At 44.2% G+C, this 18565-nt stretch overlaps 2 protein-coding genes across 2 annotated transcripts in view; both read left to right on the forward strand.

Annotated features, from left to right (window-relative positions):
* Window positions 1-18565, forward strand: part of chrna1 (cholinergic receptor, nicotinic, alpha 1 (muscle)) — a 333431-nt gene that overhangs the window by 4568 nt on the left and 310298 nt on the right. The gene's annotated exons all lie outside the window — the stretch shown is intronic.
* Window positions 8608-18565, forward strand: part of cdh11 (cadherin 11, type 2, OB-cadherin (osteoblast)) — an 84149-nt gene continuing 74191 nt past the window's right edge. The window contains exon 1 of the mRNA XM_084021044.1: window positions 8608-9063. The gene's annotated coding sequence lies outside the window, so the exon portion shown is untranslated. The remainder of the gene's footprint in view (window positions 9064-18565) is intronic.

Genomic DNA, 18565 nt, shown 5'->3' on the forward strand with positions numbered 1-18565 from the left:
TGTGTGTGTGTGTGTGTGTGTGTGTGTGTGTGTGTGTGTGTTTGCATGCAGGTGGGGAATGGATTATAACTTTAATTACATGTGCTGTTTTTAAAAGGGATCTTAATCTCAACACAAACACCCCCCAACCGACTACCAAAACACACCTTTCACCCTTAAATTGATTGATACTCGACAGGGGACCTGTGGGTGTGTGACAGCTGAAAGGCTGCTGGAATTCAAAGTCAGCCTGCGTGTTGGCAATGGCTGTAAACTTTGGATTTGAGCTTGTCATTTATTGATGAAGGCAAAACAGAGTGTCTCTAGGTCTTTAACGTTTTGTCTCCTGGCTGACGGTAGGATTCATAAATCCTGACTTGCGCTTATCCAAAGTGACTCACAGTGTCCGCTGTCTTACTGAAGGAGAGCACATTCTTGGTTTTGTCAATCAATGTACTGTATCTATTTTAAGTGCATTTCAGAAAAAAATGTAAGCAAAGTAATGTGTGAATCCCTTCCATCAACCTTACATGATTAATGAAGCAGCAGTAACATTTCATTGTTGCTTCCCACCTATGAACGTATTTGTGGGCTTTTTCTTCTTATTAAAATGATCGTGTCCAATTTGTTAACCGCGTGTGGTGTTTTTATCCCTCGCCATGGTGACATAGAGGTGAGGACATGCAACAAAACCCCCCGTCTGGAATAAAATCAGACTTTCTGGTGTGGTGGAGGACTGTAATGATTTGTGGCAGCATGACATGAATGGTTCAGCTGCATGAGAAGAAAAAGAGGCAGGAAGCAAAATAATAATAATACATACATAATACATCTATTCATCAGCTTTTGTCACATGTTTTCATTTTTGATTTCCCAACTTTTTCAAGTCAAGTAAGTCCATGTAAAAAACTTTTCCTTGCAATGTGGTGTTTTTGTCATCTTATGTATCTTACATGGTATTTGTGTCGACTTCAAGGCACCGGCAAACATTTCTAAGGAAATTACATCAGCAGGAATTATCACTTCAGCACAAATTAGGAGTAGGCAACTGTGACTCGATCAATTTGGAAAACACAAGTTTGGTGTTTTCGGAACCCCATTGACTTGCTCGAAAAAAAATAAAAAAATCTGCTAGTCTCCTGCTCGAAGCCCGTCTGCCTTTAAATAGGTTAACCAATGTTAAAGTAATGGAACAACTGAAGAGAAACTGAAGAGTGTAAAGTTAACAGCTTGCATGCTGTTGAAAGAGTGAAATACTTTGGTTCCCCACTACCGATTGCAAATAGGCCACGGCTGCCAGTTTCTCAAGCACAACAGCATGAAAACAACTTGGACGTCATGGAGAAATGTGTGGGTTTCAGTGAGGGGGAAAAAGTTAGCGTGGTTAGGGATCTTTTTGCTGGGACTTGCAGCTGAACTGTGGAGTGTAACAGCATCCCAGGTCGATATGTTCTAATTTAAATGAATGAGGTAGACGGTGGTAAAGGGCATGCTGAGAGGGGGAGACAAACACAAAGACAGTTGGACTGAGAGACGGACAGAATGAGATGAGGAGACCAAGGGTTGATATGCACAGAATGATGCTTATACTGTGAAGTCAATATTTTGTCAGAAGCCTAATTTCCAATATCTGGTGAGTGTGTGAGAACCATAATTTCACTCCCTCTAAGATTTTAGCTTTAAGAAAGCTGGTCAGCAAATTGTGTCAAACAGTTTTGCATTCCTGCAAGAACTGTTATTTCTACATGAACAACATTGTGTCAAATTGAATAATTGGTTTGTACCCTACGTGGTTAAATGTCCAAAGTGTTACCAATGTATGAGACTGTGTGTGTTAGGATGTATATGTAAATGATAGGGCTGCCTCCCGCTGTTTGAATCAGAAAGCGCTGGCCTCGTTCCCATGGCTGTCTAACCAGCAATAACACACTATCAGAGATAAGAAGAGGGGGGAGGAAGGAGAACCAGATACAGGCGAGACTGAAACGGAGAGAGTGGAGCGAAACAACAGGGGAAGAGCCAGGAACAAGTACACATAGTATTAGATATGTGGTGTTGATGCCAGGAGACGATGTCTCAGGCATTTTCAATACCTTTACAGGCAGAAACTCATTTTCACTGTGATCATCAACTAAAACGTAGAACGACAACGTCGATATAGTTCGACTATGAACGGACCTTAAAGATCAGTACTGTTGACCCTGTCAGTCAAGAGGAAATAATACAGGGTTGGGTCAAAAGTACCAGTACAAACTTATACTATTCTTGGTTTTATCTTTAAATGTAGATAAGTGTACTTGTTTATATGTGATCGCAAAATGTTCTCACTCTAGTGGATCAAATAAAGCCGCTTGGTCAGCGCTTTAAACTATGACGTTCTACAAACCCCTCCATGAGATACTGTATGCATCACACTGACTTCTGAGCTAAACTTTCAGATGGGTTAAAGTTCTAAATAAAAGTCAAATGATCATGAGTATATCATGTGAAACAATTTGTCATTCTAAAAAACAAATTACCACTTGAGTGAATTTACTTTGCATGATCCAAAACAGCTTTGCGGGTACAAAGAATTAAAAAAAAATCATGCGTATGATCTGCAGTATACACAAGATCTTTGGTGGTTATAGTAAACGTGTGCTGTCCATGCTGACGTACTTAGGCCCATCATTCTCTGCAGGACCTTCGAATGGATCTGCACCCATGATGAAACCTCATAGTTCAGGATCACAACAACACTCAGTTCTGCATCTTTGTTGCTCTTCTGCTTTCACACGTTACCATTACTATTATAATTGCATTATAATGAATTAATTAATAATTAATCATACATGCAATTTGAATAATTATTTTCTCCTGTCTTAATTTCTTTTTATCTTCCAGTTTTAAGCATCTTTATGTTGCACCTTTTTACATTTCCATCATAAATAATACATATTTACCGCATGTCTTAAGCAGCAACTGATTAGCACTTGTGTATTAGGTCTGGATCCTCCCTCTTTTTATCTTTTTTATAGCCCTCCCCTCCCCGGTCCCTAATGTTTTCTGCATCCTCCTCTACTGAGCTTGTCCTCTCTCTTAACCTCCAACTCCCTTTATTTACTATTTTCTCTTCGGACGTGTTTTAATAAACACGTCAGCTGGTGAAAGACAAAAGTCTCTCCGCTTCCATCCCTTGCATTCTTTCTGAGCTTCATCAATTGAGAGCTTTCTTCTGCCCTTGCACTGCTGCACACGCTCATGTATAAAGACGACGCTAATGCACAGAGTTGGGACTCTGATTAAATGAGTCGGGCATGTAGGAGGCAAGCTAATGTTTAGCATTGTCTGGCTGATTAAAGCATAGCAAACAAGTGATTGCTATGCAGCTCTGCTCCTCACTGCTAACTCATACACAAGGCTGCTCTCTGTTCTCTCCACGGCCATCCATCTCTGGATCTCACTCTTTAATTCTTTATCTTTGCCTCAGTCACTCTCCAGCCCTCCTTCACTCTGATTTGCTTTTCTCCGTCCCTGAAGAAGAGAGCTTCATTTCCAGCCTCTCCGTCCCTGCTTATGTCTGCCCAGACCATTTCTTCAGCCTCACTATGAACCTGAACAGCAATAAAGTCTCTCCAACATTTCTCTGTTTAGCTCCAAATGAAACTCCACCCCTGTCCCATTCTGTCCCTCTAAGACGGCCACGGATCCCTCAATTTGCCCAGCTCAGTTTCCCTGCCGACAGCCCAAATTCAATTACTGCAGACTGTGCGATAATCCCAGGCCACTGATTGGTGGCTGAGGCCCTCCTTTAAAGGAACACAGCGCAGACAAGGACAAAAGAGACAGGAGAGGACAGAGGGTTAATCTATAGAAATAGAAAGAGTGGTAACATGTTAATAATGGTATAGAAGGGAGGAAAGTGAAGAGGGGCACTTAGGTCACAGGTTAAAGGAATAAAACAAGAAGACGCGGCCCGCTATTTGAATCCCCTCAAAGCTCCTGAGATCCTTCAGGCTCAAGCTAAAACAAACGCTGTTGCCCTTAAAAGCGCAACTCATAATCCCTGTGTAATCACTCAGGCTGCCTTGCCACACTGAACCACAACATGAGGATGAAGACAGAGATTTACGTGTGTGTGTGTGTGTGTGTGTGTTTTGATTGAAGTGAATTGGCTGCATTCTACATCAAAGACTGTGTACATATACACACATGGATTTGGAGGCGGGTGAGTGATGAGCAACATGGCAATTAATTGCAAAGATGCAGGAGATTACATCATCTACTGAGCAGCAACAAAGATTCTAGTCTGATTCTTTGCAGCATCATCGTGTTCATAAAACTACTGGAAACTTTCATGGAAATATCTTCTGCACTGCTGAATAAAAATTCATCAAAAAAGATCAAGTTGTCTTTGGCATTTTCCCAAGAAAAACTTAAGTGCTTTTCTTCAAATACCCCGAGTAACCAATAGTGTTATGCCATCAAGCTTTTTGTGTAAAGTTTGTGTGACTCGATTGCACGATGAAAAGATCATTTTTAAGTGTAGTGGATGTCATTTGTTTGTACAAGCCTCTCAGCTTGATATGTCCTTGCACAATGATCCCCAATGTGCAAAGGGTTTAATGCAAACACAAACTAAACCAATTTATTAAAATGCATTCCTTCCCAGAACTAAATAAAATTGGCGGTGTAGAATAAAACCTCTCTCGGGCGAAGATGATGAAAGCCCACTGCTCAGGACACACAAGAGGCTGTTCAACCGGCACGTTAATTGAAGGATAGAAATATAAATCCACAGTTTGAGCGTGAAGCCGACCCATCTATCGGATTCCAATCAGCGTCCTGCATTCTTTCCTCATTCTGTCGTTTCCTCTGCACGTCTTTTATTTTGCAGGCTCTTGCAATCTTTCTTTCGGTTTAAATGGATTTTTAGCTTGTGTTTCTGTTGCTTTCAATATGTCCTAGTGTGTGTGTGTGTGTGTGTGTGTGTGTGTGTGTGTGTGTGTGTGTGTGTGTGTGTGTGTGTGTGTGTGCATCCTGTGGGTGGCCCAGCTCACGTGGAATATTCCCTCACTGTTTGGGGTTTGTGGGTCAGCGTGTACAACGACAGAATCGTCTCTCGACTTCAGAGCTGCTGCCGGAGCTGGATGTTTACAACACGCGTCTGAAGGCTCTCATTGTGGCCGCCGCGTTCCCTCGTGTGCAATGTTTCAGTTTCACATGCTCCTCATGACGCGTGCTAATGTAAAGGCCGTGCCTGCCGAGAGACGGAAATCACCCGTTGTTTGAATTTGCGGGTGGGTAACATTTCGTCCTTTGAAAAACCCTGTTTTCTCTTCTTCTGCTCTGGTATGCTGGGGTTGAAAATATGCTGACTAAAATCATATCACTGCTAACCCCGGAGTTATTTTACACAGCGCTTGCCAAAGTTGTGTAATTCTATGAAGGCAAATGGACACTCAAGTCGGCCCCACAGGCGTTCTTTCAACATGCTACTCTAGTCATGTCTGTATTTCATTTCCCGGTGACCTGGCAACCTTCACTTTACATTTTGCATTACTTTGGAGTCTGTGTTGACAGCTGGCCAGTTAGCGGAGAGTCAACAAGCACAGGTCGAAGCAACAGTGAAGGCAGCATTTACACCGTAGAGGCACGACTTCATCTCTTCTTCTACAAACGTAGTCATCACAGGGTGAAGACGCATCTTGAATGAAATGATCGATCATACCATACACTTATTGAAAAACACATGCCAAAATATTCTGATTCATAGTCATTCAAAAAATGTTTGGGCAAGTGGAAGTATGATATTAAGTGGAAATCTGTGATCGGGAGATTAGTATTACTGGTTTAGAGGAGAGCTAGTTAATGTTAGCTGTAAGCAGCCGGTTGGCAACACAGTCCTGATTGGTTAATTAATAATCGTAATAGTGACCAGATCTTCTGCAGACAGCACACAGTCTGTCCTGAGAACAGGCCTGCTTATAACGGGCTAACAGGCAACGTCAATGGAGGTGGCGGTGAGTTACATAAAGGTGTGTTTAAATTCCAAACTGTGCAAAGGAGTACTGGGTAAAGGTGCCATATATATGGAAATATGAATAACACTAGCTTGAAGCAGCTTATGATAAATAGTTTAAATGACTAATGCCTCCCAAAAATGAAATGTAATATCTTTTGAATTGTGTGATTTGATGAAAACAACCACAATTTATGTACAATATATACAATAGCAAAGTAAAGGGACAACATTTAGAACTTTAGACCTTTTTTGTCTGATTGTCCAAATCCTTGTTGGTTTTATTCATTTATTAAGAGGCCTACATTTTCCATTTTGGATGAGTGAGTTTGGCTGTGGGGCATAAAAAACCCCCCATCTGTTTCTGTTAAGTTGGTGGAAAAGCTTAATATCAAGCTCTGGCCCTGATCAGACAGGGAGTCCACCGCACCACTTCTTCTATTGCTGCAAGACAAACACCAAATGAGTTTGAAAGTTAGCTTAGCACAAAGCAAGAACTGCACGCTACCTAATAGTAAATAGTAGATTGAATTAATAATTATATCTAATGACGTTGGGGCGATTTCCCACTTCGAGTTGAATATTTTGCAAATAAAGTGGGAAATGTGTGGAAATAATTTCACTCTTATTGAAAACAATTTCAAACAGCCGCCCCAGGCTGCTCAACACGCTACTTCTGATCAGAGCCTTGGGCAGATATTTAACTGGGTTGTACCAACTTCCCACAATAGGGGAGCAACACAGCCTTGTAAAAGCTCTGCTGGGTCACCAAACTAACACTGTGCATTGTGGTCCAGTCAATCTGATCATGTCCCTTACCAATGAGTTGATCCCAAACTGCTCCAGTGGGGATGACCAATTGACGTTGGCAGTAATAACATATGGAGGGGCGTTCTTAGCACTGCTGTGACATATAGCAACAACACATTTCATCTGAACAAAAAAAATACTTGCAAAAAATGCTTCCCAAGAAAAATCTGATTAGAAATGGAGGAGCAAATGTTTTCTGGTTAAGACATTTTCTGGTGAGAAAATGTGTGGGATCCACAGTTTGATCCTCAGCGATCATCGGCCAGAAAGGTGAGAGCACATACAAGCTTTAAAAGCCATGAAACTCTTCTGCGTTTAAAGAGGAGAGAAAAAAATCAATTCCTCCATTAGTTCATCATATTGCCTCACTGCCCTTTGCTTCAGCACAGAATATAAACCGAAAAAAGAACATGAGGAGTTTGGTTTATGGACAAGTCGTCCGTGCTTTAAGAAGTGTATGCAAGCAGAGGCTGACTGACACTAATTGTAATATTAATGCCAGCCGGACACGAAGCGACTGTGTGCAAACAGAAAAAAAAGGGTTGTTTACATGTTCATTCATTACAGCTAAAAATACACCTCTAATTACATTTGACAAGCTGACCTTTATCTTAATCTAATTATGTCATTTTGCATCCAAAGTCATGAAAGCCCGTTGAATGCCAGAATGAAAATGCGTATTCATCTTCTGCTCCACACTGAATGAAGTTCTTTCTCTCGCTTACCGTCTTCTGGAAGCAGCAAACACCCACATTTATCTTAATGACTCTGACATAATAAAAATTGGAGTACTTTTTCGATGAAAATATGGGATGTATCCACATAACCCACATGAGCGTGTTGTATTTCTGTGCCACCTGTCTGCAAAGATACTTTTAGGTAGCAAATGAGTCGGAATTCATCCCAAAAGAGTCTATGGAGGAAACACTCCAACAAATGAATGCATAGATTAATCAAAAGTGCAGCTTCATTGAATACTTCTACAAGCCTTAAATGGAGAGAGTCGTCAGTTTCACCTGACTGAAATGATGATGGGATTTTCTCTCTCCAGGAGTTTATTCCTTCTCTTTCACTATTGGCCAGGAGTCATTTTAAATGGGATTTTTATTCCGCCAATCCTCTAAAAAATATGGGTCTTCCACAGCAGCCCCTCCCTCTGCTCTCCCCTTCTCTCCTCCCATTGGCTGCCTGAGAGATTATAAATCTTTTCTGGCAGAGGTTGGACGCTGCTCTCAGCCAATGGAGATTGAGCAACTGTTGCATTCAAGTACCCCCTCCCTGCAGGGCTTCTTGTGCTGCAGCCTCTCGGTCTGAAGCGCTGAAGTATCACAATGACAACGGGGAATTTAGGCTGAGACCTAAACACTAAACACACTTATTTAGTTATTTATTTATTTATTTATTAACAAACATTACTGGATACAAATATAAAAAAATATTTATCTTGAGCCAAAAATGTTCCATCCGATCCGGGGAAGTCAAAAGTTAATCTGCTGATTTCTTATTGCCCTTAATGATTTTTCTTCTGTGGTATCTGAATTGATTCACACGGAGCCTCTGCAGACTATTGAAAATAATCTCAATAACAAAAATAACATATGATTACAGAGAGGAGAAAGTGAGGAGAGAGAGGATTACTCTAGTTTCCAACGCCCTCCATCGGCAGCAACATCTCTCTCTCTCTCTCTCTCCCTCCCTCCCTCCCTCCCTCTCTCTCCCCTTCCTCTCCCTCCCTCTCGCTCCCCTTCCTCTCCCTCCCTCCCTCTCTCGTTGCTGCTGCGCGCCCGTTCAGTTTCCCCTCACACCGCTTCCGAGGCTCCTGGAGAGAGGACGGATAAACGGCCGCTGACGGTACCGGATTTGCTACCCGAAGGAGGGAGGGATGCTACGGTGATTTCCCTCTTTTCTCTCCCGACACCATCATCTCCGCTCCTCTTCATCACTTCAATCTCGGAACCTTATCAAGGCGCACTACTGCTCCGTCCATCATCTCTTCTTCTTTTTGTATTGGCTTGCTTTGGTATTTTTTGTTTGTTTTGCCTCTGCGCTCCGGCAGGATAAGAAAAACAAACAGGAGAAAGAACATTTTTTTTCTTTACCCCTTCTTCTCCAAAGCGCACACAAACAAACACTGGGTTTGCAATCATCGGTGGATTGATCTGAGACAAGAAGCAATACTTGTTGAGAGAAGTGATCGCGTCCGGCTGGCTTGTATGTATTGGGGGAAATTTCCTTGGAGAGACGGGCTGCGCACGGAGTCTCTCACTTCCAAGGTAAGGACCGCTCGAGTTAGCGGACTGGGATTCTGCCGTTGTTCGCTCAACACAGTCCCATTCATCTCTTTTCTCCCCCAGTCTGCCTCTCTCCCTCTCCCTCTCTCTCTCTCTCTCTCTCTCTCTCTCTCTCTCTCTCACACACACACACACACACACTCTATATCTACCCCCCTCTCACTGCAGAGGCTTTTAATGAGCGTAAAACAGCCGAAAGAGACCGAAGTGAAATGTTTCGGTTCCCGGGATGCTGGGGGGGGGGGGGGTTCTAGTTCGAATCTGGAATGTATCCAAACAGGGTCGTCTCACACACACATTACGCATATAAAAAGGTCACTGTGAGAGGATGTCGGACTAACTGATGTTTGAGCAAATAAGGGATCAGGTACGAGAAGCCCACAGAGCCGCTGCGCATTGGCGCTGGCACCAAAGTGAGCGGATCTGTGCTGCCGGCTGGAACAGTGCGGACCTTCTTCGCTCCGCGGCCGCTGGATGACGGTTGGATGTGTGCGGCTGGCACTAAAGGGTGTATAGTTCTTTAAAAACATTTTCAGCGCAGTGTGCCTTTTTTCCTGCGCTCGTGTGGTGTCGCGTGCGCGTCTGCGAGCGTGGCCCCGTGTGCGCATACGCGCGTCTGGCCACGTATAGAGGCTAATCTCGGCGGAGGCTCTCTTCTCTTGTCTCCGTGCCTCCAGGCGCCTCCGCGTAACGGCGACGCACAACTTTTCTTTGGCTCGCCGTCAACAGGATTAACGTGTGTGCGCGCGCGGGCGTCACGGTCAAATCGCATCATTCATGAAAGGAGAGAACTCACTGTGTCACTTTAAAGGCGACGGACAGTGGTTACTTTTGGAGTGACAGATGTGTGTACGTTGATTCGGCCCGTTGTTCCCGTTGGGTCGGCGCGATGATCAACTTCAACCTCTCTCCGTTCGTCCCCCTCGTCTCCTCGTGGACTCATTAGCGCTCTGTGGAATTAACATCTCGAAACGTCAATCCTCAAAGACTCTTTCATTATTCAGCCACTTCTGAACCGGTGTGCGAGCGGCTCCGGTTAAAACGGCGTCCAAATCGCATACAGATCAGTCGCCCGGGGTCACTCGGCTGTATTCTGCACTCAATCAGGTGCTGCGCGATTCGGCTCAACGCCCCTGAAGGGCCACATTAGATCATCATATTAATTGCTGCACACTGCTGAAATCGACTAACAAACGTGCTCTCGCTGGTCGTGTGTGTGTGTGTGTGTTTGGGGGGGGGGGGGGGGGGGGGTATGATGTGAATAATTACGGATGTATGTAGCACTGCTGAGTCGTTTTTTAACGGAAAGTAAGTGAGACGTATTGGTGTATAATTTGGGAAGCTGCAATTCCGCTGCCTTTTGGATGGAGGAGGTTGGGGGAGAGGGGGGAGAGAGGGAGGGAGAGAGAGAGAGGCGTTGACTGTAGGGCTGTGCGGTCTTTGGTATTCATAGCACAACTCTAGATTGCTGCTCTCAAGCAGGCAATCATATCTCCCCCTCTCGCTCTCCACATCTCTCTCCTGCTGGCTCCCACACTGTTGCGCTGTAATGCCCCCCACCCCCTCCCCTAAAAAAACCTCCTCCTTTACCTCTACCGTCCACTTTTGCCTTTCATCTCCCCTCTGTCCCTCTCCCGCTTCCTTCTCTCCTCAGCCCTTGCTCCCCTTGACTCCGTCCAGTCTTGTGGGAGCCATAGAGAAAATCATTTGCTGTTGTATTTTATTCGACAGGATGCTCTTGCCCGCCAGGCTGCTTTGCAGTGCGGTTCCTTGCAGTGTGTGCTGTTGTTTTTTGAAGAAACTACAACAGAGAGAAATATTCCTCCTTCAGAGGTACTTGCTCCAGTTTGTTAAATAGATAAATAGGGTTTGGAACTTCCTGTGTTACATTCTCACAGGTGAAAAGCTTCCTGTCCAGTTTCCAGCGCTGCCACAGTGTTGTGGTTTCCCTCCACATTTCCTTTTTATGTGGTAATTTTTCAGATGCTGCACTTTGGTAATTAGACTACAGACCAGTCAACGTCGTGGAGAAGAAACACCAAATTCCTTTCTTCTTATTTTGGTTCTGTGAGTTGACTTTGTGGTCGCGTCTCAAAGGAGGCTTCGTGAACAGAAAAATGTCGTTCATTTCCTCCAGCGTTGAATCGCTGCTTCTGCTATTGGATCTGCGGCTCGGCGTCACATCAGAGCCGCCTCACTGTGGTTCCACTAAAGGGTCCTTGGAAATAGAACGGTATTGCCCGAATTTGTGCTCTAGGATGTTTGCTTAATTCACTCATTATTTCTTCTAGCGTGAGTATTTCAGTAATTCAGTTTGGATAGAGAAGAGAGGAGGCAAGACAGAGGAGCCGGGGAGGAAATTAGGAGGAGAGAGAGGGGATGAGAGGAGAAGCAACCAGGCAGGCGACAAAAAAAATTCAGAATATCAGGAGGAGGCGAGGGAGACGAGGAGGGCAGCATGACTTCTATCAGCGGCTGTATTTCATCTCACTCTTTGAATGCTGCCGTCTGAGCTGAAACGAGAGCCGCAGACAGAAACTGCTTGTCTCCACTTACTGTCGTTATCTCAGGAGCGAACAGCTAGCTCCCCCTTTTTCAGTTTCCCGTAAATGTGTGGTTTTGTGTCTGATTGTATACTTTAGAGGCTGGCCAAGAAACACAGACTCCCCGTGTACCAGCACTTCTGTGTGCTATTTAAAGGTGAGCGGCATACAGAAACCTGGGTTGGATGACAGATGAAAGCAGGGTGGGTGAAGATATCTCACTGATGTTCAGCCAAAAAAAAAATTGTGTAGAAAAGTGACACAGAAATGTCGTCAGATAAGTTGGATGCTGTCTAAGCGGTTTCGGGGACCTGGCAGTGAGAATATCCGGCTTCCATGGCTGCGTTCCTTACAGTTAGATATAATTAAACATGTGAACCTTCAGCCAGGTTTGAGAAGACACAACTAGGCCAGGGAGCGATGTTGTGTTCAAGTTAAGCAGCGCTCTAATCAAGTTGCACATTACGTCGCGTGGGGAGGATCAGGTGACAGCCGAGTCATTAAGTTGTGGTCCCGATTCTCCGGTCCTCGTCTGACATTTCTCTCCGCTTCATCTTTTAGCCTCTTAAAATCTTGACCTCCTTTCCATCGACTGACTTTGCAGACAAAACAAACAACATATGGTTTTGTGGTTTACAGTCTGAGCCACTTTTAAAGTGTTCATGAGTTGGGATGAGTTTTCCACATTCTGGAAACGTGCAGGACTGAATTTTGAAGAAAAAAAGAAGAAGAAAAAAAAAAGCCTTGCCAAGTGAAATGAGCTTAAAAGCAACTGACTGCAAACACGAGTGACGTAGCTCACCGGGGAGGCAGCGAGATAGAGGGATTAATTCATTACACTGTAATCGTTATATTTATATTTAATTAGGCGCCAGCTGCTCCTTTCTCATAAACTGTGGCATTGTAGACTTGTTTCTTTGAAACTGTGGAAGGGGGGGGGCTGGAAAGAGAAACAGAGTGAGATGTTGATGGATTCAAAGAGAAGCAGAGAGGAGAATATGAATGAGAGCAGTGCGAGAGCTTTTCCAGGTGACGACAGAGGGAGCTGTTGGGCTTTGCTGCAGCAAACGCTGCTCTGCTCCCTCTTTTTTCTCATTCCGGCTCTTTCTTTCTCATTCTCTCTCTCTCAGAGAGAGCCAGTCAGAAAGATGGAGTGGTATTTAGGCTCCCCGGGGATGCAGGATTCAATCAGCACACCCCAAACTCTCTCTCTCTCACTCACTCTCTCTCTAAGACAACTGGTTAAACGGCCTGTTCTCATTGTCAGGACGAATGCACACGTTACCCTTTACCCGTCCGTATGAAACGCCTGTGATGACTTCACAAAAGGCAGATGAGGAGGAGAGGCGGATGGGTCAAACAAACAAAGGACTTTCACCGAGGAAGCCGGCGGCGAGTTATTTTGAAGCTGCGTTGTTGATGTTTTTGATGTTGCATTATTGACGCTTTACTTTATTAACTTATAACTATGTTATACGTGTTTTTGATTGAATTCCCTGCGTCCCTCGTGGAGCGTTTGACATGCCGGCTACCCGGTGCATGAGTAGGTGGAGGAATGTGACCAAGCGTCACTAACTTTCTGAATCCGTCTCAGTCGCTTCCTGTTCTCCCTCAGCTCTTCACCTTTGTTTTCTTGCCCTCTCCAAACATTTTAGGAAGCCAGGTAGATGTTTCACTCTTTTAAAAATTTCCCATGGCAGTGTGATGGGATTATAACTCTAATCTCCGGCCTCAACTAGATTAAATGACGGAGTCAGTAATTGGTGTTTTTGACCTTTAATCTCTTTCCTTGCCCTCAGGAGGAAAAGACAGTAGCTGATTTGTTTCCACTGAGCGAGGGGCAGGTTGGGTGGGGGGGCGATTTCCTGGCTATTGGTGCATGTGAGCACAGGTGGTTCACTGTTGTTGACACAGTTTCTTGGCAGTATAATGTCCCGGCTTTAGTTTCCTAGGCCTTTAAGCGTGGAGTTTGTATGTTTCTTTTTCTTGTGCTCATGTGGTTTCAGTTAGTCCGCTGGCGTTCTACGTTTCTGTATCATGAAAGTTGGAGGGAATTAACTGGAGAAGCTCGTTACACATGCTAAATTGTAAATTGTGCCCTCACCTGACATTTTAATCATTATTTAGCCCACTGACTTTGTGAAAACACTCAAAACTGTCTACTTGCAATTCAAACTAGAGTTAAAATATGTGACGATATGACAATGGGTTGATTCAAGGGAATGGTTGTCTGAAGTCTTGATATTTCGAGGGGGTTATCCTGCCTTCGACCTTGTGCATGCTGGGATTTAATCAAATCCCTGTAACCCTGAAAAGTACAAATACATTAAACATCAAGCTGCAGTCAGTAATTTGAGTTTGGTTTTTGGTCAGAAAAACAAACCAGTTCACCGTTCATGTCCCGTGTTCTACTTATGCGATGAGGAAAGTCACATTGAAGTCATTTAAGTAGCGCACGCAGAAACTGGATGGAGGCACGCGAGGACTCAGCAAGGAGAATAATACCAGAGAACAACAGGGGCTCCACTTACAGAAATTAACAAAAAAACATGCCGCGGCGCCGGAAACACTCCGGCATCAATTAAATGTCGACTTTTAAAAAAGATTAGCTTTTTATGGTCCTGAGAACATAACGCCCGGAGCTGCTGCAGACACGTTTGGCTTTTAATGGAAAAGTGGCGTCGGCTGTTCTCCGGCGGCACGGCTGAATATTGGTCTTTGGTCTTTGTGACCTTTTCTCTCTCACACAGGGGGGAGGGAGGGAGAGAGAGAGAGAGAGAGAGAGAGACAGCAGGCCGGCGTGGAGATGATGAGGCTGTGATTGTGATAACGCCGGAGCCCGGATCGATGGTAATTCTGGATTAACGAGCGTTTTCATCGATCTCACCATTGGCGATCAGAACACGCCGTTGACAGGGATATCGATCGGATTAGAATGAGAATTGATTACTCCAGATAGAGAGTGATATTGATCAGAGCACGCCGTTTGTGCACGTAAGCGTGTCGGCGTCGCGAAAGGGAACGGAACGGCGAGTTTGCAGGTGAATGTATATTGTGTACGTGAGAGAGAGAGAGAGAGAGAGAGAGAGAGAGCATAGCTGTGCAGTGTCATTTGTTTCCTGTGACAGTCGTTAGGTGAAGTCAGGTGGTTTGTGGTCTCATGACAACGGTCACATGAGACAAAGAAGAACAAGGTTGTGGTTGTTTTACTGCCAATTTTAACTGGAATCTTTTTTTTGCTTTGGTAGACAGTATTCATCAGGGAGAGACACTGAAAAACGGTGAAGGGGAGACAAAAGGAAGGAATATGTGATGAAGGTCAACAATAAAGTTCATCTCACACATGGAGGAGATTTTCCAGAAGTTTTCTTTGTACTCTTTCCATCAGTTTGGTGGAGAAAAGGGGGGGTTGGCGGGGGGGAACCAGATTTGGGTCAGTGAATTAGATTTTTTTTTGTTTTAATGCCAATTAATAATTCACAGTTGAAAGGCTTGTGCTTTGACAGATTTTGCTGAAGTACAGTCGAGTCAGTGAGAGAGGAAGGAAGAAGGAAAGAGAGGCTAGTTTCTGTGTGCGGGTCAAGGAGAGATTTAATGAGTCGTTTGCTTCTCATTATTCAGGATAATAATTAAAAGGGTGTGTGTGTGTGTGTGTGTGTGTGTGTGTGTGATTATTTTCTCTTTGGAGCCGCCAGTGAAGCGGTCATTCATAGCCTTCTCTCTCTCTCTCTCTCTCTCTCTCTCTCTCTTTCTTCTGTCATTCTTCTCATCATCTTTCCCCCTTTTCTGCCACCAAAGAATACTTTATTCTTGATTCATCGTTCAAATTACAACAAGTGATGTCCTCAAAATGCTCGCTTTTTTAATTTATTTTCTATCAATGAGCTCAACTCGATCCATCTCTCTCTCTCTCACCTTCATCCTTCTATCTCTCTTCCTCTATGATTTCACTCCGCTGAGCTTGCCAGTCAGTGAATCACACACACTCACGCAGGTTGGATAGTGTGCTTCCAGACGGCGTGTTGTGGATTACCATATTTAACATGGTTATGATAATTGCAGTTAATTTTGCTGATGGGACACATTCATAAAGGTGAACTCTTTGGACGGGCGGGTATAGCCTCAAGTTACAGTGTGTGAGTGTGTGTTTCTGTTTACATATTGTGCACACACGCATGCATCCACACCACGTGACTGTGTTCTGTTCATGTTAGCAGCTGACTGATCGACTCCACACAGGTACGGATGCATCACCTGTAGACACAATTCATTTTGTCCACACATACACACACACACACACACACACACACACACACACACACACACAAAGTTGTTGGAACCAGAAGCTGAACAACCTGCCAAAAAGCTGAAAGAAACGCACACACACGCAGCTCCAGTGGTCAGCCAATGCTCCATCAAGCTTATCTGATTAAGAGTGGGGTTAGTCAGAGGACTCCACATCGAAGTCGTGGCTCACCGGTTTAAAATAACCACGCGACCGTGACCTCCGTCTGCTCCAGAACTTATGTGTTGCGTCCCTCCACGCACAATTTTCCTTTGTTTTGCCACAGTTCAGACTAACAAGAAAGTGGGAAATTAAATTGACGGATGCAGCGCAGGGAGGGACAGAAATAGGCGCGTAATGAACATCGCTAACATACAGCCTGAGGGTTAGAGTGCACGACAAACTGTTATGATGTGTGGTGGCCGATGCCGTGGGGAGAGGAGGGGGGCTCTGGTGTGGATTTGTAAAAACTTTCTCTCTGGAATTAAATGGCCTACTCTCCGTGTTTACAGCCTCTGCTGTTTTTCTAACTACATTACTTATTTAGCAACTTTAGCTTCCCATTGTGAGAGAGGCGTTCTTCAATATGCAGAGAAGAAAGGCCCTCAGGAGAAAACGAGTTATGGCATTAAGATCTGTGCTCTTTTACAAGCAAAACTTGGGTTGTATTATCTTAAAACATGTCAGAAAAATAGAGTAATGGTAAGTGATTGTGCGAGCATGAGAATGTCTGCTGGTACGGGGCTTGTTATGACAGTGTGACTGAGAGAAGGAGAGGCCCATTCTTCTGCCTGCATTGTGTAGTGGTAGGAGTGGGCGTTCGCTAATGGGATTTCTACCCATGATTCACGTGTGTTTAAAGCAAATGAAAGTCACCAGACACAAACGATGATGCGTTTTGTCCGTGTGAGGACGGCTACGAGACGGCATCGCCGCCGCGTGGATCAGCATAACTCGGATGGATGTGAGAAGAGGCGCTTTAGTCACACATATTCTAATGTTTCTACGTGTGCATGTGCATCTTTAGCATTAAGCACTCAGCGTGCTGGCAAGGCCTTGATGTCAAAGTAGTGCTTTGATCACTCTGGGTCTTATCGAGTAGTTCTCATCCTCTTCCTCCTTCCTTCTCTGTCTCCTTTTCCCTTTCATTTCTTCCTTCCCTATCCTCTCTTCTCCTTCCTCCAACGGTCTCCTTCAGTTAGCCCACTCTCTTTTGCGTTCATCTCGGCTGTGCTAGGAAGACAGTCACTAACCTGGAAAATGTCCAAAAATAAACCCGACTCCAACAGATATATTCATTTAATGAGTTTTCTTAATCAATATAGAGCATGACATACCTGCAAATAGCAGCTTCTTGGCATTATCACTTAATATAATGGCTGCTAAATTAAGCATCAGACAGATGCCAAAATCGTCCGTGTATACTTCTTTTCCCATCAAATAATGAGTATGCTTACTAATGAGGCAGGCTGATGGAGTGCTGGTTGATTCGGCTCTGTGGTGGTAAAGATAATGCCCTCGCTGTCTTCTGTGCACCTTCACACAGAAGCAGTTATATAACCGCCGTCTTAGTCCCAAACAAACAGAAAAGAGTGCTCACTTCATGATGTGGCGGCGCAGTCGCAGAGCGTGACTCATGCACACGCACAGAAGGAGAGAAACGGAGATAACGCTGCACTCTGACACACACGGAGTTCGCACACAAAGCGTGTTTTCTTTCTAGGAGACAGGGCATTACTGCAAGGTTGACCTCTTTACCATAATAACTTCTGACTCCCTCCATCGCTTTCTGTGCATGTGCTTCTTTATCTCTCTCTCTCTCTCTCTCCCACCCAGTCGCCGCTATCACTCTCACTCACTCCCACACTCCGTTTTAGCATCTTTCCTCCCTCCTCCGTTTCTCTCTCTCGCCGTGCTTCATTGACCGTGACACTTTTAATGGTGTTATATGATGGAATATGACTGCTGCTTCTTCATTGAACAGTATTAATTTCCCTTCTTTGTTTTCTTCCACATGAACGGCTTGACTTCAGTATATATCTCTGTGCCTTAATCCTTGACCGTGACACAGCAGTATGCATATAAACCAACCTCTCTCTCTGTAGTCTTTTCGATTCTATCTGTCCTGTAAGGTTTTGCTGTCTGCTTCTCGTTTCTTCTTTCCATCTTTTTAGAAATCTTCTTTGAAATAGTCTCAATTTCTCCTCCTCTGTCTCGCTTTATATCCGGCTTCCATCTCTTTAGGTTTCACTTGCACCTGTGACAGCACTGACCTTTCGAGTGAATGGAGCAGAAGTGAATGGCAGCTATAGCCCCCTCTAGAACTGGCTAATTGTTTCTGTGCTATAGAAGTCCCTGATATATTCACAGGGAGAGGTGAAAAGGCTGATACCAGGCAGATAGTGAAGCTTCACTTAACATCTGAGGTTACAGTAATTATAACTCATATAACAAAGCCATGCTTATTTTTCAGTGCTTAGAGTTACACTACTGAATATGGGTATATTTTATGTTCATAATGACACATTCACCTGATGTTTAAACTTGAAGAATGGCTGACTACTCTAAAAGTAAGAAAACACTTTAAATCTATAATTTTAAACAATAAACGTAAAGTTTAGGAAGCAGCTACAGTGTTACCACAGACTACCTCCGA

The sequence above is a fragment of the Eutrigla gurnardus genome, assembly GCF_963514095.1.
Source record: "Eutrigla gurnardus genome assembly, chromosome: 11".
In the NCBI taxonomy this organism is placed as follows: domain Eukaryota; kingdom Metazoa; phylum Chordata; class Actinopteri; order Perciformes; family Triglidae; genus Eutrigla; species Eutrigla gurnardus.